General features: G+C 44.1%; 16 non-coding genes across 16 annotated transcripts; all 16 read right to left on the minus strand.

Moving 5' to 3' along the window:
* Positions 1-1075: 1075 nt before the first annotated feature.
* trnae-uuc (transfer RNA glutamic acid (anticodon UUC)) lies at positions 1076-1147 on the minus strand. Its single transcript has one exon. It is a non-coding gene; the product is annotated as a tRNA-Glu (tRNA).
* Positions 1148-1688: 541 nt separating this feature from the next.
* Positions 1689-1762, minus strand: trnai-aau (transfer RNA isoleucine (anticodon AAU)). The gene has a single exon. It is a non-coding gene; the product is annotated as a tRNA-Ile (tRNA).
* A 1425-nt stretch (positions 1763-3187) lies between these two features.
* On the minus strand, positions 3188-3259 carry trnae-uuc (transfer RNA glutamic acid (anticodon UUC)). The gene has a single exon. It is a non-coding gene; the product is annotated as a tRNA-Glu (tRNA).
* Positions 3260-3800: 541 nt separating this feature from the next.
* trnai-aau (transfer RNA isoleucine (anticodon AAU)) lies at positions 3801-3874 on the minus strand. Its single transcript has one exon. It is a non-coding gene; the product is annotated as a tRNA-Ile (tRNA).
* Positions 3875-5299: 1425 nt separating this feature from the next.
* On the minus strand, positions 5300-5371 carry trnae-uuc (transfer RNA glutamic acid (anticodon UUC)). Its single transcript has one exon. It is a non-coding gene; the product is annotated as a tRNA-Glu (tRNA).
* Positions 5372-5912: 541 nt separating this feature from the next.
* trnai-aau (transfer RNA isoleucine (anticodon AAU)) lies at positions 5913-5986 on the minus strand. The gene has a single exon. It is a non-coding gene; the product is annotated as a tRNA-Ile (tRNA).
* Positions 5987-7411: 1425 nt separating this feature from the next.
* On the minus strand, positions 7412-7483 carry trnae-uuc (transfer RNA glutamic acid (anticodon UUC)). The gene has a single exon. It is a non-coding gene; the product is annotated as a tRNA-Glu (tRNA).
* A 541-nt stretch (positions 7484-8024) lies between these two features.
* Positions 8025-8098, minus strand: trnai-aau (transfer RNA isoleucine (anticodon AAU)). The gene has a single exon. It is a non-coding gene; the product is annotated as a tRNA-Ile (tRNA).
* Positions 8099-9523: 1425 nt separating this feature from the next.
* trnae-uuc (transfer RNA glutamic acid (anticodon UUC)) lies at positions 9524-9595 on the minus strand. The gene has a single exon. It is a non-coding gene; the product is annotated as a tRNA-Glu (tRNA).
* Positions 9596-10136: 541 nt separating this feature from the next.
* Positions 10137-10210, minus strand: trnai-aau (transfer RNA isoleucine (anticodon AAU)). The gene has a single exon. It is a non-coding gene; the product is annotated as a tRNA-Ile (tRNA).
* A 1425-nt stretch (positions 10211-11635) lies between these two features.
* trnae-uuc (transfer RNA glutamic acid (anticodon UUC)) lies at positions 11636-11707 on the minus strand. Its single transcript has one exon. It is a non-coding gene; the product is annotated as a tRNA-Glu (tRNA).
* A 541-nt stretch (positions 11708-12248) lies between these two features.
* trnai-aau (transfer RNA isoleucine (anticodon AAU)) lies at positions 12249-12322 on the minus strand. The gene has a single exon. It is a non-coding gene; the product is annotated as a tRNA-Ile (tRNA).
* Positions 12323-13747: 1425 nt separating this feature from the next.
* On the minus strand, positions 13748-13819 carry trnae-uuc (transfer RNA glutamic acid (anticodon UUC)). The gene has a single exon. It is a non-coding gene; the product is annotated as a tRNA-Glu (tRNA).
* Positions 13820-14360: 541 nt separating this feature from the next.
* On the minus strand, positions 14361-14434 carry trnai-aau (transfer RNA isoleucine (anticodon AAU)). Its single transcript has one exon. It is a non-coding gene; the product is annotated as a tRNA-Ile (tRNA).
* A 2046-nt stretch (positions 14435-16480) lies between these two features.
* trnai-aau (transfer RNA isoleucine (anticodon AAU)) lies at positions 16481-16554 on the minus strand. The gene has a single exon. It is a non-coding gene; the product is annotated as a tRNA-Ile (tRNA).
* Positions 16555-18592: 2038 nt separating this feature from the next.
* Positions 18593-18666, minus strand: trnai-aau (transfer RNA isoleucine (anticodon AAU)). The gene has a single exon. It is a non-coding gene; the product is annotated as a tRNA-Ile (tRNA).
* Positions 18667-19612: the final 946 nt, after the last annotated feature.

The following is a 19612-nucleotide window of genomic DNA, read 5'->3' on the forward strand; positions in this document are numbered from 1 at the left end:
CAACTGAACTATTTCGGTCTGACAGTAAACGAAGCAAAGTTTTCTCACACCTTTTTGAAAGAAAACCTGACCCCGGAAGGAATTGCCCCACCCACTCTGTCATCGTTTCGGGGCAATGGGTCCAAAACACATCTCAGAGCTCAGGTTGTGTCAATGTAAAGTATAATGATACCGAAAATCTTAATGCTCATGTTCCGTTATCAGTGCCCACGATCCAGGCAATGGTCTTGTACACGTTCCTAAGTTCAAAATGTGTATTTTTTCGCACTGGCAATGAATTAACTGATATCTGTGCTGTGATCAACTAGGTTACTTAGGGTGATGTCGTGCAAGAACGTAATGGAAGCCTAATTATAACGGTAATTGTTCTCACACTGCAGTTAAATGTTGGCAAATTTACAGTGTCAATCAGCAATTCAATTCCACATGTTGATTTAATGTTCTGCTGAAGTGTTCATAACGAAACAAAGCTTGCACAACAGGCTCGATCTCACCGTCTTGAAGACACAGTGAAATATACTGGAGAGTTTATAACTGTTTGAGACTTAACAATACTGATGTTGAATATCGGTTAGATCAATCACTCCATGAATTCACTGCTGGGAAATTCAGAACTTGTAAATTGCCTGTGAACGCTAAACATAGACACACAGTGAGCCAATGTGCAATATAGGAGGGGCCCAGGCCAAATGAATGCTCGGGATAAGTTATCAGTGGCTATGGCCCAGGCATTCACTGATTCCAGTCTTGCAGACGTTGCTAAGTTTAAAATGCTGAATATTTCCACACTGGCAATGCATTGACAGATGGTAAGCTAGAGTGATGTGCCGCAAAAATGTACACGGAAGGCTAAAGTTAGCCATGATCGGCAACATTTACGGTGTCAATCAGCACCAGTTGAGCGAGAGCGAGATCTCCTCATTTACTGCTGACTTTGAAACGGAAGGCACAGAAGTGTGTGCTGTATCACGACAACGAATGATGCGCTGCTGATGTGGTTGGGGCAGCAAGAGTGCAGTGAGCTGTGAATTTGTTCAAGAACAGCCATGCAGGTCAAACGGCCGAAAATACAATGTTCCCTGACCGGGAATCGAACCCGGGCCGCAGCGGTGAAAGCGCCGAAACCTAACCACTAAACCACCAGGGAAGCTGCTACACATTTGCTTGCCAACAAGCAGACCCACACAGTCTTTCCTGCTTGCTCCTTCCAAAGTCTCACCACTTTCGCGCCAGGTAAAACTGTTCGGAGCAAATGGCATTTTTTGTGGAGAACACCAAAGATATGTCCGCGCATCCGCAGCATCACGTGCGGGTAGGCATCCACTGAAATCTATTTCATTCTGTCCTTTTCTCGGGATTTTTCACTCTCGGTGCCGGGTGAACATTTCATTTAGTGTTTTTGTCCTGAACTGCAGTCTTTTGCCCATCTCCAGGCGACAGAACCGTTCTGGCTGTCTGTTCCTACTTTTGAGCATTTATTGGAACAGGCCTCCGGTTCATCGTTTATCAGCAAACCAAGAAACAGAAATAAACAGAAAGATGTGCCTCTCCACCCCGTCGGCAAGTAGCAATGACTGTTATTCCAAATAATTCCCAACCCTTGTGATTCTGTGTGGATTTGTTTCATTATAAAGATTTGATTTTCAACGTGATTAAAAACCGAATAAAAATTATGAAAAACACTGGAATGGCCCGTACGGGGATCGAACCCGCGACCTTGGCGTTATTAGCACCACGCTCTAACCAACTGAGCTAACCGGCCACAAGTTGTGTTAACGTTGCGTGAAAGCTCACTCTGCGGGGATTGTGTTTCCAACTCACACTGGATGACAGATTTGCTGCATAAACATTGAACGCATCACATCGCTTAAACATTGTTCACTGTTCATCTACAACACTGCGCAGAGTGTAAATAGAACGTAACAGAACGTAACAGCTTAATCTAAAAACAATTCATGTTGAAAATTATTATCACGCAACCGCTGAACAGCCCACTGTCCCGATATAAAATCAGCCACTACCCTTAGAATGAAGGGAACGCGAAATAACCAAAAATTGCTGAAACACGGGATTGAGCCATGAACCATCTGGATCTTCAGTCAAACGCCTTCCCAACTGAACTATTTCGGTCTGACAGTAAACGAAGCAAAGTTTTCTCACACCTTTTTGAAAGAAAACCTGACCCCGGAAGGAATTGCCCCACCCACTCTGTCCTCGTTTCGGGGCAATGGGTCCAAAACACATCTCAGAGCTCAGGTTGTGTCAATGTAAAGTATAATGATACCGAAAATCTTAATGCTCATGTTCCGTTATCAGTGCCCACGATCCAGGCAATGGTCTTTTACACGTTGCTAAGTTCAAAATGTGTATTTTTTCGCACTGGCAATGAATTAACTGATATCTGTGCTGTGATCAACTAGGTTACTTAGGGTGATGTCGTGCAAGAACGTAATGGAAGCCTAATTATAACGGTGATTGTTGTCACACTGCAGTTAAATGTTGGCAAATTTACAGTGTCAATCAGCAATTCAATTCCACATGTTGATTTAATGTTCTGCTGAAGTGATCATAAAGAAACAAAGCTTGCACAACAGGCTCGATCTCACCGTCTTGAAGACACAGTGAAATATACTGGAGAGTTTATAACTGTTTGAGACTTAACAATACTGATGTTGAATATCGGTTAGATCAATCACTCGATGAATTCACTGCTGGGAAATTCAGAACTTGTAAATTGCCTGTGAACGCTAAACATAGACACACAGTGAGCCAATGTGCAATATAGGAGGGGCCCAGGCCAAATGAATGCTCGGGATAAGTTATCAGTGGCTATGGCCCAGGCATTCACTGATTCCAGTCTTGCAGACGTTGCTAAGTTTAAAATGCTGAATATTTCCACACTGGCAATGCATTGACAGATGGTAAGCTAGAGTGATGTGCCGCAAAAATGTACACGGAAGGCTAAAGTTAGCCATGATCGGCAACATTTACGGTGTCAATCAGCACCAGTTGAGCGAGAGCGAGATCTCCTCATTTACTGCTGACTTTGAAACGGAAGGCACAGAAGTGTGTGCTGTATCACGACAACGAATGATGCGCTGCTGATGTGGTTGGGGCAGCAAGAGTGCAGTGAGCTGTGAATTTGTTCAAGAACAGCCTTGCAGGTCAAACGGCCGAAAATACAATGTTCCCTGACCGGGAATCGAACCCGGGCCGCAGCGGTGAAAGCGCCGAAACCTAACCACTAAACCACCAGGGAAGCTGCTACACATTTGCTTGCCAACAAGCAGACCCACACAGTCTTTCCTGCTTGCTCCTTCCAAAGTCTCACCACTTTCGCGCCAGGTAAAACTGTTCGGAGCAAATGGCATTTTTTGTGGAGAACACCAAAGATATGTCCGCGCATCCGCAGCATCACGTGCGGGTAGGCATCCACTGAAATCTATTTCATTCTGTCCTTTTCTCGGGATTTTTCACTCTCGGTGCCGGGTGAACATTTCATTTAGTGTTTTTGTCCTGAACTGCAGTCTTTTGCCCATCTCCAGGCGACAGAACCGTTCTGGCTGTCTGTTCCTACTTTTGAGCATTTATGGGAACAGGCCTCCGGTTCATCGTTTATCAGCAAACCAAGAAACAGAAATAAACAGAAAGATGTGCCTCTCCACCCCGTCGGCAAGTAGCAATGACTGTTATTCCAAATAATTCCCAACCCTTGTGATTCTGTGTGGATTTGTTTCATTATAAAGATTTGATTTTCAACGTGATTAAAAACCGAATAAAAATTATGAAAAACACTGGAATGGCCCGTACGGGGATCGAACCCGCGACCTTGGCGTTATTAGCACCACGCTCTAACCAACTGAGCTAACCGGCCACAAGTTGTGTTAACGTTGCGTGAAAGCTCACTCTGCGGGGATTGTGTTTCCAACTCACACTGGATGACAGATTTGCTGCATAAACATTGAACGCATCACATCGCTTAAACATTGTTCACTGTTCATCTACAACACTGCGCAGAGTGTAAATAGAACGTAACAGAACGTAACAGCTTAATCTAAAAACAATTCATGTTGAAAATTATTATCACGCAACCGCTGAACAGCCCACTGTCCCGATATAAAATCAGCCACTACCCTTAGAATGAAGGGAACGCGAAATAACCAAAAATTGCTGAAACACGGGATTGAGCCATGAACCATCTGGATCTTCAGTCAAACGCCTTCCCAACTGAACTATTTCGGTCTGACAGTAAACGAAGCAAAGTTTTCTCACACCTTTTTGAAAGAAAACCTGACCCCGGAAGGAATTGCCCCACCCACTCTGTCCTCGTTTCGGGGCAATGGGTCCAAAACACATCTCAGAGCTCAGGTTGTGTCAATGTAAAGTATAATGATACCGAAAATCTTAATGCTCATGTTCCGTTATCAGTGCCCACGATCCAGGCAATGGTCTTGTACACGTTGCTAAGTTCAAAATGTGTATTTTTTCGCACTGGCAATGAATTAACTGATATCTGTGCTGTGATCAACTAGGTTACTTAGGGTGATGTCGTGCAAGAACGTAATGGAAGCCTAATTATAACGGTGATTGTTGTCACACTGCAGTTAAATGTTGGCAAATTTACAGTGTCAATCAGCAATTCAATTCCACATGTTGATTTAATGTTCTGCTGAAGTGATCATAAAGAAACAAAGCTTGCACAACAGGCTCGATCTCACCGTCTTGAAGACACAGTGAAATATACTGGAGAGTTTATAACTGTTTGAGACTTAACAATACTGATGTTGAATATCGGTTAGATCAATCACTCCATGAATTCACTGCTGGGAAATTCAGAACTTGTAAATTGCCTGTGAACGCTAAACATAGACACACAGTGAGCCAATGTGCAATATAGGAGGGGCCCAGGCCAAATGAATGCTCGGGATAAGTTATCAGTGGCTATGGCCCAGGCATTCACTGATTCCAGTCTTGCAGACGTTGCTAAGTTTAAAATGCTGAATATTTCCACACTGGCAATGCATTGACAGATGGTAAGCTAGAGTGATGTGCCGCAAAAATGTACACGGAAGGCTAAAGTTAGCCATGATCGGCAACATTTACGGTGTCAATCAGCACCAGTTGAGCGAGAGCGAGATCTCCTCATTTACTGCTGACTTTGAAACGGAAGGCACAGAAGTGTGTGCTGTATCACGACAACGAATGATGCGCTGCTGATGTGGTTGGGGCAGCAAGAGTGCAGTGAGCTGTGAATTTGTTCAAGAACAGCCATGCAGGTCAAACGGCCGAAAATACAATGTTCCCTGACCGGGAATCGAACCCGGGCCGCAGCGGTGAAAGCGCCGAAACCTAACCACTAAACCACCAGGGAAGCTGCTACACATTTGCTTGCCAACAAGCAGACCCACACAGTCTTTCCTGCTTGCTCCTTCCAAAGTCTCACCACTTTCGCGCCAGGTAAAACTGTTCGGAGCAAATGGCATTTTTTGTGGAGAACACCAAAGATATGTCCGCGCATCCGCAGCATCACGTGCGGGTAGGCATCCACTGAAATCTATTTCATTCTGTCCTTTTCTCGGGATTTTTCACTCTCGGTGCCGGGTGAACATTTCATTTAGTGTTTTTGTCCTGAACTGCAGTCTTTTGCCCATCTCCAGGCGACAGAACCGTTCTGGCTGTCTGTTCCTACTTTTGAGCATTTATGGGAACAGGCCTCCGGTTCATCGTTTATCAGCAAACCAAGAAACAGAAATAAACAGAAAGATGTGCCTCTCCACCCCGTCGGCAAGTAGCAATGACTGTTATTCCAAATAATTCCCAACCCTTGTGATTCTGTGTGGATTTGTTTCATTATAAAGATTTGATTTTCAACGTGATTAAAAACCGAATAAAAATTATGAAAAACACTGGAATGGCCCGTACGGGGATCGAACCCGCGACCTTGGCGTTATTAGCACCACGCTCTAACCAACTGAGCTAACCGGCCACAAGTTGTGTTAACGTTGCGTGAAAGCTCACTCTGCGGGGATTGTGTTTCCAACTCACACTGGATGACAGATTTGCTGCATAAACATTGAACGCATCACATCGCTTAAACATTGTTCACTGTTCATCTACAACACTGCGCAGAGTGTAAATAGAACGTAACAGAACGTAACAGCTTAATCTAAAAACAATTCATGTTGAAAATTATTATCACGCAACCGCTGAACAGCCCACTGTCCCGATATAAAATCAGCCACTACCCTTAGAATGAAGGGAACGCGAAATAACCAAAAATTGCTGAAACACGGGATTGAGCCATGAACCATCTGGATCTTCAGTCAAACGCCTTCCCAACTGAACTATTTCGGTCTGACAGTAAACGAAGCAAAGTTTTCTCACACCTTTTTGAAAGAAAACCTGACCCCGGAAGGAATTGCCCCACCCACTCTGTCCTCGTTTCGGGGCAATGGGTCCAAAACACATCTCAGAGCTCAGGTTGTGTCAATGTAAAGTATAATGATACCGAAAATCTTAATGCTCATGTTCCGTTATCAGTGCCCACGATCCAGGCAATGGTCTTGTACACGTTGCTAAGTTCAAAATGTGTATTTTTTCGCACTGGCAATGAATTAACTGATATCTGTGCTGTGATCAACTAGGTTACTTAGGGTGATGTCGTGCAAGAACGTAATGGAAGCCTAATTATAACGGTGATTGTTGTCACACTGCAGTTAAATGTTGGCAAATTTACAGTGTCAATCAGCAATTCAATTCCACATGTTGATTTAATGTTCTGCTGAAGTGATCATAAAGAAACAAAGCTTGCACAACAGGCTCGATCTCACCGTCTTGAAGACACAGTGAAATATACTGGAGAGTTTATAACTGTTTGAGACTTAACAATACTGATGTTGAATATCGGTTAGATCAATCACTCGATGAATTCACTGCTGGGAAATTCAGAACTTGTAAATTGCCTGTGAACGCTAAACATAGACACACAGTGAGCCAATGTGCAATATAGGAGGGGCCCAGGCCAAATGAATGCTCGGGATAAGTTATCAGTGGCTATGGCCCAGGCATTCACTGATTCCAGTCTTGCAGACGTTGCTAAGTTTAAAATGCTGAATATTTCCACACTGGCAATGCATTGACAGATGGTAAGCTAGAGTGATGTGCCGCAAAAATGTACACGGAAGGCTAAAGTTAGCCATGATCGGCAACATTTACGGTGTCAATCAGCACCAGTTGAGCGAGAGCGAGATCTCCTCATTTACTGCTGACTTTGAAACGGAAGGCACAGAAGTGTGTGCTGTATCACGACAACGAATGATGCGCTGCTGATGTGGTTGGGGCAGCAAGAGTGCAGTGAGCTGTGAATTTGTTCAAGAACAGCCTTGCAGGTCAAACGGCCGAAAATACAATGTTCCCTGACCGGGAATCGAACCCGGGCCGCAGCGGTGAAAGCGCCGAAACCTAACCACTAAACCACCAGGGAAGCTGCTACACATTTGCTTGCCAACAAGCAGACCCACACAGTCTTTCCTGCTTGCTCCTTCCAAAGTCTCACCACTTTCGCGCCAGGTAAAACTGTTCGGAGCAAATGGCATTTTTTGTGGAGAACACCAAAGATATGTCCGCGCATCCGCAGCATCACGTGCGGGTAGGCATCCACTGAAATCTATTTCATTCTGTCCTTTTCTCGGGATTTTTCACTCTCGGTGCCGGGTGAACATTTCATTTAGTGTTTTTGTCCTGAACTGCAGTCTTTTGCCCATCTCCAGGCGACAGAACCGTTCTGGCTGTCTGTTCCTACTTTTGAGCATTTATGGGAACAGGCCTCCGGTTCATCGTTTATCAGCAAACCAAGAAACAGAAATAAACAGAAAGATGTGCCTCTCCACCCCGTCGGCAAGTAGCAATGACTGTTATTCCAAATAATTCCCAACCCTTGTGATTCTGTGTGGATTTGTTTCATTATAAAGATTTGATTTTCAACGTGATTAAAAACCGAATAAAAATTATGAAAAACACTGGAATGGCCCGTACGGGGATCGAACCCGCGACCTTGGCGTTATTAGCACCACGCTCTAACCAACTGAGCTAACCGGCCACAAGTTGTGTTAACGTTGCGTGAAAGCTCACTCTGCGGGGATTGTGTTTCCAACTCACACTGGATGACAGATTTGCTGCATAAACATTGAACGCATCACATCGCTTAAACATTGTTCACTGTTCATCTACAACACTGCGCAGAGTGTAAATAGAACGTAACAGAACGTAACAGCTTAATCTAAAAACAATTCATGTTGAAAATTATTATCACGCAACCGCTGAACAGCCCACTGTCCCGATATAAAATCAGCCACTACCCTTAGAATGAAGGGAACGCGAAATAACCAAAAATTGCTGAAACACGGGATTGAGCCATGAACCATCTGGATCTTCAGTCAAACGCCTTCCCAACTGAACTATTTCGGTCTGACAGTAAACGAAGCAAAGTTTTCTCACACCTTTTTGAAAGAAAACCTGACCCCGGAAGGAATTGCCCCACCCACTCTGTCATCGTTTCGGGGCAATGGGTCCAAAACACATCTCAGAGCTCAGGTTGTGTCAATGTAAAGTATAATGATACCGAAAATCTTAATGCTCATGTTCCGTTATCAGTGCCCACGATCCAGGCAATGGTCTTGTACACGTTCCTAAGTTCAAAATGTGTATTTTTTCGCACTGGCAATGAATTAACTGATATCTGTGCTGTGATCAACTAGGTTACTTAGGGTGATGTCGTGCAAGAACGTAATGGAAGCCTAATTATAACGGTAATTGTTCTCACACTGCAGTTAAATGTTGGCAAATTTACAGTGTCAATCAGCAATTCAATTCCACATGTTGATTTAATGTTCTGCTGAAGTGTTCATAACGAAACAAAGCTTGCACAACAGGCTCGATCTCACCGTCTTGAAGACACAGTGAAATATACTGGAGAGTTTATAACTGTTTGAGACTTAACAATACTGATGTTGAATATCGGTTAGATCAATCACTCCATGAATTCACTGCTGGGAAATTCAGAACTTGTAAATTGCCTGTGAACGCTAAACATAGACACACAGTGAGCCAATGTGCAATATAGGAGGGGCCCAGGCCAAATGAATGCTCGGGATAAGTTATCAGTGGCTATGGCCCAGGCATTCACTGATTCCAGTCTTGCAGACGTTGCTAAGTTTAAAATGCTGAATATTTCCACACTGGCAATGCATTGACAGATGGTAAGCTAGAGTGATGTGCCGCAAAAATGTACACGGAAGGCTAAAGTTAGCCATGATCGGCAACATTTACGGTGTCAATCAGCACCAGTTGAGCGAGAGCGAGATCTCCTCATTTACTGCTGACTTTGAAACGGAAGGCACAGAAGTGTGTGCTGTATCACGACAACGAATGATGCGCTGCTGATGTGGTTGGGGCAGCAAGAGTGCAGTGAGCTGTGAATTTGTTCAAGAACAGCCATGCAGGTCAAACGGCCGAAAATACAATGTTCCCTGACCGGGAATCGAACCCGGGCCGCAGCGGTGAAAGCGCCGAAACCTAACCACTAAACCACCAGGGAAGCTGCTACACATTTGCTTGCCAACAAGCAGACCCACACAGTCTTTCCTGCTTGCTCCTTCCAAAGTCTCACCACTTTCGCGCCAGGTAAAACTGTTCGGAGCAAATGGCATTTTTTGTGGAGAACACCAAAGATATGTCCGCGCATCCGCAGCATCACGTGCGGGTAGGCATCCACTGAAATCTATTTCATTCTGTCCTTTTCTCGGGATTTTTCACTCTCGGTGCCGGGTGAACATTTCATTTAGTGTTTTTGTCCTGAACTGCAGTCTTTTGCCCATCTCCAGGCGACAGAACCGTTCTGGCTGTCTGTTCCTACTTTTGAGCATTTATGGGAACAGGCCTCCGGTTCATCGTTTATCAGCAAACCAAGAAACAGAAATAAACAGAAAGATGTGCCTCTCCACCCCGTCGGCAAGTAGCAATGACTGTTATTCCAAATAATTCCCAACCCTTGTGATTCTGTGTGGATTTGTTTCATTATAAAGATTTGATTTTCAACGTGATTAAAAACCGAATAAAAATTATGAAAAACACTGGAATGGCCCGTACGGGGATCGAACCCGCGACCTTGGCGTTATTAGCACCACGCTCTAACCAACTGAGCTAACCGGCCACAAGTTGTGTTAACGTTGCGTGAAAGCTCACTCTGCGGGGATTGTGTTTCCAACTCACACTGGATGACAGATTTGCTGCATAAACATTGAACGCATCACATCGCTTAAACATTGTTCACTGTTCATCTACAACACTGCGCAGAGTGTAAATAGAACGTAACAGAACGTAACAGCTTAATCTAAAAACAATTCATGTTGAAAATTATTATCACGCAACCGCTGAACAGCCCACTGTCCCGATATAAAATCAGCCACTACCCTTAGAATGAAGGGAACGCGAAATAACCAAAAATTGCTGAAACACGGGATTGAGCCATGAACCATCTGGATCTTCAGTCAAACGCCTTCCCAACTGAACTATTTCGGTCTGACAGTAAACGAAGCAAAGTTTTCTCACACCTTTTTGAAAGAAAACCTGACCCCGGAAGGAATTGCCCCACCCACTCTGTCATCGTTTCGGGGCAATGGGTCCAAAACACATCTCAGAGCTCAGGTTGTGTCAATGTAAAGTATAATGATACCGAAAATCTTAATGCTCATGTTCCGTTATCAGTGCCCACGATCCAGGCAATGGTCTTGTACACGTTCCTAAGTTCAAAATGTGTATTTTTTCGCACTGGCAATGAATTAACTGATATCTGTGCTGTGATCAACTAGGTTACTTAGGGTGATGTCGTGCAAGAACGTAATGGAAGCCTAATTATAACGGTAATTGTTCTCACACTGCAGTTAAATGTTGGCAAATTTACAGTGTCAATCAGCAATTCAATTCCACATGTTGATTTAATGTTCTGCTGAAGTGTTCATAACGAAACAAAGCTTGCACAACAGGCTCGATCTCACCGTCTTGAAGACACAGTGAAATATACTGGAGAGTTTATAACTGTTTGAGACTTAACAATACTGATGTTGAATATCGGTTAGATCAATCACTCCATGAATTCACTGCTGGGAAATTCAGAACTTGTAAATTGCCTGTGAACGCTAAACATAGACACACAGTGAGCCAATGTGCAATATAGGAGGGGCCCAGGCCAAATGAATGCTCGGGATAAGTTATCAGTGGCTATGGCCCAGGCATTCACTGATTCCAGTCTTGCAGACGTTGCTAAGTTTAAAATGCTGAATATTTCCACACTGGCAATGCATTGACAGATGGTAAGCTAGAGTGATGTGCCGCAAAAATGTACACGGAAGGCTAAAGTTAGCCATGATCGGCAACATTTACGGTGTCAATCAGCACCAGTTGAGCGAGAGCGAGATCTCCTCATTTACTGCTGACTTTGAAACGGAAGGCACAGAAGTGTGTGCTGTATCACGACAACGAATGATGCGCTGCTGATGTGGTTGGGGCAGCAAGAGTGCAGTGAGCTGTGAATTTGTTCAAGAACAGCCATGCAGGTCAAACGGCCGAAAATACAATGTTCCCTGACCGGGAATCGAACCCGGGCCGCAGCGGTGAAAGCGCCGAAACCTAACCACTAAACCACCAGGGAAGCTGCTACACATTTGCTTGCCAACAAGCAGACCCACACAGTCTTTCCTGCTTGCTCCTTCCAAAGTCTCACCACTTTCGCGCCAGGTAAAACTGTTCGGAGCAAATGGCATTTTTTGTGGAGAACACCAAAGATATGTCCGCGCATCCGCAGCATCACGTGCGGGTAGGCATCCACTGAAATCTATTTCATTCTGTCCTTTTCTCGGGATTTTTCACTCTCGGTGCCGGGTGAACATTTCATTTAGTGTTTTTGTCCTGAACTGCAGTCTTTTGCCCATCTCCAGGCGACAGAACCGTTCTGGCTGTCTGTTCCTACTTTTGAGCATTTATGGGAACAGGCCTCCGGTTCATCGTTTATCAGCAAACCAAGAAACAGAAATAAACAGAAAGATGTGCCTCTCCACCCCGTCGGCAAGTAGCAATGACTGTTATTCCAAATAATTCCCAACCCTTGTGATTCTGTGTGGATTTGTTTCATTATAAAGATTTGATTTTCAACGTGATTAAAAACCGAATAAAAATTATGAAAAACACTGGAATGGCCCGTACGGGGATCGAACCCGCGACCTTGGCGTTATTAGCACCACGCTCTAACCAACTGAGCTAACCGGCCACAAGTTGTGTTAACGTTGCGTGAAAGCTCACTCTGCGGGGATTGTGTTTCCAACTCACACTGGATGACAGATTTGCTGCATAAACATTGAACGCATCACATCGCTTAAACATTGTTCACTGTTCATCTACAACACTGCGCAGAGTGTAAATAGAACGTAACAGAACGTAACAGCTTAATCTAAAAACAATTCATGTTGAAAATTATTATCACGCAACCGCTGAACAGCCCACTGTCCCGATATAAAATCAGCCACTACCCTTAGAATGAAGGGAACGCGAAATAACCAAAAATTGCTGAAACACGGGATTGAGCCATGAACCATCTGGATCTTCAGTCAAACGCCTTCCCAACTGAACTATTTCGGTCTGACAGTAAACGAAGCAAAGTTTTCTCACACCTTTTTGAAAGAAAACCTGACCCCGGAAGGAATTGCCCCACCCACTCTGTCCTCGTTTCGGGGCAATGGGTCCAAAACACATCTCAGAGCTCAGGTTGTGTCAATGTAAAGTATAATGATACCGAAAATCTTAATGCTCATGTTCCGTTATCAGTGCCCACGATCCAGGCAATGGTCTTGTACACGTTGCTAAATTCAAAATGTGTATTTTTTCGCACTGGCAATGAATTAACTGATATCTGTGCTGTGATCAACTAGGTTACTTAGGGTGATGTCGTGCAAGAACGTAATGGAAGCCTAATTATAACGGTGATTGTTGTCACACTGCAGTTAAATGTTGGCAAATTTACAGTGTCAATCAGCAATTCAATTCCACATGTTGATTTAATGTTCTGCTGAAGTGATCATAAAGAAACAAAGCTTGCACAACAGGCTCGATCTCACCGTCTTGAAGACACAGTGAAATATACTGGAGAGTTTATAACTGTTTGAGACTTAACAATACTGATGTTGAATATCGGTTAGATCAATCACTCGATGAATTCACTGCTGGGAAATTCAGAACTTGTAAATTGCCTGTGAACGCTAAACATAGACACACAGTGAGCCAATGTGCAATATAGGAGGGGCCCAGGCCAAATGAATGCTCGGGATAAGTTATCAGTGGCTATGGCCCAGGCATTCACTGATTCCAGTCTTGCAGACGTTGCTAAGTTTAAAATGCTGAATATTTCCACACTGGCAATGCATTGACAGATGGTAAGCTAGAGTGATGTGCCGCAAAAATGTACACGGAAGGCTAAAGTTAGCCATGATCGGCAACATTTACGGTGTCAATCAGCACCAGTTGAGCGAGAGCGAGATCTCCTCATTTACTGCTGACTTTGAAACGGAAGGCACAGAAGTGTGTGCTGTATCACGACAACGAATGATGCGCTGCTGATGTGGTTGGGGCAGCAAGAGTGCAGTGAGCTGTGAATTTGTTCAAGAACAGCCTTGCAGGTCAAACGGCCGAAAATACAATGTTCCCTGACCGGGAATCGAACCCGGGCCGCAGCGGTGAAAGCGCCGAAACCTAACCACTAAACCACCAGGGAAGCTGCTACACATTTGCTTGCCAACAAGCAGACCCACACAGTCTTTCCTGCTTGCTCCTTCCAAAGTCTCACCACTTTCGCGCCAGGTAAAACTGTTCGGAGCAAATGGCATTTTTTGTGGAGAACACCAAAGATATGTCCGCGCATCCGCAGCATCACGTGCGGGTAGGCATCCACTGAAATCTATTTCATTCTGTCCTTTTCTCGGGATTTTTCACTCTCGGTGCCGGGTGAACATTTCATTTAGTGTTTTTGTCCTGAACTGCAGTCTTTTGCCCATCTCCAGGCGACAGAACCGTTCTGGCTGTCTGTTCCTACTTTTGAGCATTTATGGGAACAGGCCTCCGGTTCATCGTTTATCAGCAAACCAAGAAACAGAAATAAACAGAAAGATGTGCCTCTCCACCACGTCGGCAAGTAGCAATGACTGTTATTCCAAATAATTCCCAACCCTTGTGATTCTGTGTGGATTTGTTTCATTATAAAGATTTGATTTTCAACGTGATTAAAAACCGAATAAAAATTATGAAAAACACTGGAATGGCCCGTACGGGGATCGAACCCGCGACCTTGGCGTTATTAGCACCACGCTCTAACCAACTGAGCTAACCGGCCACAAGTTGTGTTAACGTTGCGTGAAAGCTCACTCTGCGGGGATTGTGTTTCCAACTCACACTGGATGACAGATTTGCTGCATAAACATTGAACGCATCACATCGCTTAAACATTGTTCACTGTTCATCTACAACACTGCGCAGAGTGTAAATAGAACGTAACAGAACGTAACAGCTTAATCTAAAAACAATTCATGTTGAAAATTATTATCACGCAACCGCTGAACAGCCCACTGTCCCGATATAAAATCAGCCACTACCCTTAGAATGAAGGGAACGCGAAATAACCAAAAATTGCTGAAACACGGGATTGAGCCATGAACCATCTGGATCTTCAGTCAAACGCCTTCCCAACTGAACTATTTCGGTCTGACAGTAAACGAAGCAAAGTTTTCTCACACCTTTTTGAAAGAAAACCTGACCCCGGAAGGAATTGCCCCACCCACTCTGTCATCGTTTCGGGGCAATGGGTCCAAAACACATCTCAGAGCTCAGGTTGTGTCAATGTAAAGTATAATGATACCGAAAATCTTAATGCTCATGTTCCGTTATCAGTGCCCACGATCCAGGCAATGGTCTTGTACACGTTCCTAAGTTCAAAATGTGTATTTTTTCGCACTGGCAATGAATTAACTGATATCTGTGCTGTGATCAACTAGGTTACTTAGGGTGATGTCGTGCAAGAACGTAATGGAAGCCTAATTATAACGGTAATTGTTCTCACACTGCAGTTAAATGTTGGCAAATTTACAGTGTCAATCAGCAATTCAATTCCACATGTTGATTTAATGTTCTGCTGAAGTGTTCATAACGAAACAAAGCTTGCACAACAGGCTCGATCTCACCGTCTTGAAGACACAGTGAAATATACTGGAGAGTTTATAACTGTTTGAGACTTAACAATACTGATGTTGAATATCGGTTAGATCAATCACTCCATGAATTCACTGCTGGGAAATTCAGAGCTTGTAAATTGCCTGTGAACGCTAAACATAGACACACAGTGAGCCAATGTGCAATATAGGAGGGGCCCAGGCCAAATGAATGCTCGGGATAAGTTATCAGTGGCCATGGCCCAGGCATTCACTGATTCCAGTCTTGCAGACGTTGCTAAGTTTAAAATGCTGAATATTTCCACACTGGCAATGCATTGACAGATGGTAAGCTAGAGTGATGTGCCGCAAAAATGTACACGGAAGGCTAAAGTTAGCCATGATTGGCAACATTTACGGTGTCAATCAGCACCAGTTGAGCGAGAGCGAGATCTCCTCATTTACTGCTGACTTTGAAACGGAAGGCACAGAAGTGTGTGCTGTATCACTACAACGAATGATGCGCTGCTGATGGTTGGGGCAGCAAGAGTGCAGTGAGCTGTGAATTTGTTCAAGAACAGCCTTGCAGGTCAAACGGCCGAAAATACAATGTTCCCTGACCGGGAATCGAACCCGGGCCGCAGCGGTGAAAGCGCCGAAACCTCCGAAACCTAACCACTAAACCACCAGGGAAGCTGCTACACATTTGCTTGCCAACAAGCAGACCCACACAGTCTTTCCTGCTTGCTCCTTCCAAAGTCTCACCACTTTCGCGCCAGGTAAAACTGTTCGGAGCAAATGGCATTTTTTGTGGAGAACACCAAAGATATGTCCGCGCATCCGCAGCATCACGTGCGGGTAGGCATCCACTGAAATCTATTTCATTCTGTCCTTTTCTCGGGATTTTTCACTCTCGGTGCCGGGTGAACATTTCATTTAGTGTTTTTGTCCTGAACTACAGTCTTTTGCCCATCTCCAGGCGACAGAACCGTTCTGGCTGTCTGTTCCTACTTTTGAGCATTTACGGGAACAGGCCTCCGGTTCATCGTTTATCAGCAAACCAAGAAACAGAAATAAACAGAAAGATGTGCCTCTCCACCCCGTCGGCAAGTAGCAATGACTGTTATTCCAAATAATTCCCAACCCTTGTGATTCTGTGTGGATTTGTTTCATTATAAAGATTTGATTTTCAACGTGACTAAAACACCGAATAAAAATTATGAAAAACACTGGAATGGCCCGTACGGGGATCGAACCCGCGACCTTGGCGTTATTAGCACCACGCTCTAACCAACTGAGCTAACCGGCCACAAGTTGTGTTAACGTTGCGTGAAAGCTCACTCTGCGGGGATTGTGTTTCCAACTCACACTGGATGACAGATTTACTGCATAAACATTGAACGCATCACATCGCTTAAACATTGTTCACTGTTCATCTACAACACTGCGCAGAGTGTAAATAGAACGTAACAGAACGTAACAGCTTAATCTAAAAACAATTCATGTTGAAAATTATTATCACGCAACCGCTGAACAGCCCACTGTCCCGATATAAAATCAGCCACTACCCTTAGAATGAAGGGAACGCGAAATAACCAAAAATTGCTGAAACACGGGATTGAGCCATGAACCATCTGGATCTTCAGTCAAACGCCTTCCCAACTGAACTATTTCGGTCTGACAGTAAACGAAGCAAAGTTTTCTCACACCTTTTTGAAAGAAAACCTGACCCCGGAAGGAATTGCCCCACCCACTCTGTCATCGTTTCGGGGCAATGGGTCCAAAACACATCTCAGAGCTCAGGTTGTGTCAATGTAAAGTATAATGATACCGAAAATCTTAATGCTCATGTTCCGTTATCAGTGCCCACGATCCAGGCAATGGTCTTGTACACGTTCCTAAGTTCAAAATGTGTATTTTTTCGCACTGGCAATGAATTAACTGATATCTGTGCTGTGATCAACTAGGTTACTTAGGGTGATGTCGTGCAAGAACGTAATGGAAGCCTAATTATAACGGTAATTGTTCTCACACTGCAGTTAAATGTTGGCAAATTTACAGTGTCAATCAGCAATTCAATTCCACATGTTGATTTAATGTTCTGCTGAAGTGTTCATAACGAAACAAAGCTTGCACAACAGGCTCGATCTCACCGTCTTGAAGACACAGTGAAATATACTGGAGAGTTTATAACTGTTTGAGACTTAACAATACTGATGTTGAATATCGGTTAGATCAATCACTCCATGAATTCACTGCTGGGAAATTCAGAACTTGTAAATTGCCTGTGAACGCTAAACATAGACACACAGTGAGCCAATGTGCAATATAGGAGGGGCCCAGGCCAAATGAATGCTCGGGATAAGTTATCAGTGGCTATGGCCCAGGCATTCACTGATTCCAGTCTTGCAGACGTTGCTAAGTTTAAAATGCTGAATATTTCCACACTGGCAATGCATTGACAGATGGTAAGCTAGAGTGATGTGCCGCAAAAATGTACACGGAAGGCTAAAGTTAGCCATGATCGGCAACATTTACGGTGTCAATCAGCACCAGTTGAGCGAGAGCGAGATCTCCTCATTTACTGCTGACTTTGAAACGGAAGGCACAGAAGTGTGTGCTGTATCACGACAACGAATGATGCGCTGCTGATGTGGTTGGGGCAGCAAGAGTGCAGTGAGCTGTGAATTTGTTCAAGAACAGCCATGCAGGTCAAACGGCCGAAAATACAATGTTCCCTGACCGGGAATCGAACCCGGGCCGCAGCGGTGAAAGCGCCGAAACCTAACCACTAAACCACCAGGGAAGCTGCTACACATTTGCTTGCCAACAAGCAGACCCACACAGTCTTTCCTGCTTGCTCCTTCCAAAGTCTCACCACTTTCGCGCCAGGTAAAACTGTTCGGAGCAAATGGCATTTTTTGTGGAGAACACCAAAGATATGTCCGCGCATCCGCAGCATCACGTGCGGGTAGGCATCCACTGAAATCTATTTCATTCTGTCCTTTTCTCGGGATTTTTCACTCTCGGTGCCGGGTGAACATTTCATTTAGTGTTTTTGTCCTGAACTGCAGTCTTTTGCCCATCTCCAGGCGACAGAACCGTTCTGGCTGTCTGTTCCTACTTTTGAGCATTTATGGGAACAGGCCTCCGGTTCATCGTTTATCAGCAAACCAAGAAACAGAAATAAACAGAAAGATGTGCCTCTCCACCCCGTCGGCAAGTAGCAATGACTGTTATTCCAAATAATTCCCAACCCTTGTGATTCTGTGTGGATTTGTTTCATTATAAAGATTTGATTTTCAACGTGATTAAAAACCGAATAAAAATTATGAAAAACACTGGAATGGCCCGTACGGGGATCGAACCCGCGACCTTGGCGTTATTAGCACCACGCTCTAACCAACTGAGCTAACCGGCCACAAGTTGTGTTAACGTTGCGTGAAAGCTCACTCTGCGGGGATTGTGTTTCCAACTCACACTGGATGACAGATTTGCTGCATAAACATTGAACGCATCACATCGCTTAAACATTGTTCACTGTTCATCTACAACACTGCGCAGAGTGTAAATAGAACGTAACAGAACGTAACAGCTTAATCTAAAAACAATTCATGTTGAAAATTATTATCACGCAACCGCTGAACAGCCCACTGTCCCGATATAAAATCAGCCACTACCCTTAGAATGAAGGGAACGCGAAATAACCAAAAATTGCTGAAACACGGGATTGAGCCATGAACCATCTGGATCTTCAGTCAAACGCCTTCCCAACTGAACTATTTCGGTCTGACAGTAAACGAAGCAAAGTTTTCTCACACCTTTTTGAAAGAAAACCTGACCCCGGAAGGAATTGCCCCACCCACTCTGTCCTCGTTTCGGGGCAATGGGTCCAAAACACATCTCAGAGCTCAGGTTGTGTCAATGTAAAGTATAATGATACCGAAAATCTTAATGCTCATGTTCCGTTATCAGTGCCCACGATCCAGGCAATGGTCTTGTACACGTTGCTAAATTCAAAATGTGTATTTTTTCGCACTGGCAATGAATTAACTGATATCTGTGCTGTGATCAACTAGGTTACTTAGGGTGATGTCGTGCAAGAACGTAATGGAAGCCTAATTATAACGGTGATTGTTGTCACACTGCAGTTAAATGTTGGCAAATTTACAGTGTCAATCAGCAATTCAATTCCACATGTTGATTTAATGTTCTGCTGAAGTGATCATAAAGAAACAAAGCTTGCACAACAGGCTCGATCTCACCGTCTTGAAGACACAGTGAAATATACTGGAGAGTTTATAACTGTTTGAGACTTAACAATACTGATGTTGAATATCGGTTAGATCAATCACTCGATGAATTCA

This window comes from Pristiophorus japonicus, unplaced genomic scaffold (assembly GCF_044704955.1).
Source record: "Pristiophorus japonicus isolate sPriJap1 unplaced genomic scaffold, sPriJap1.hap1 HAP1_SCAFFOLD_30, whole genome shotgun sequence".
NCBI classification, from domain to species: Eukaryota; Metazoa; Chordata; class Chondrichthyes; family Pristiophoridae; genus Pristiophorus; species Pristiophorus japonicus.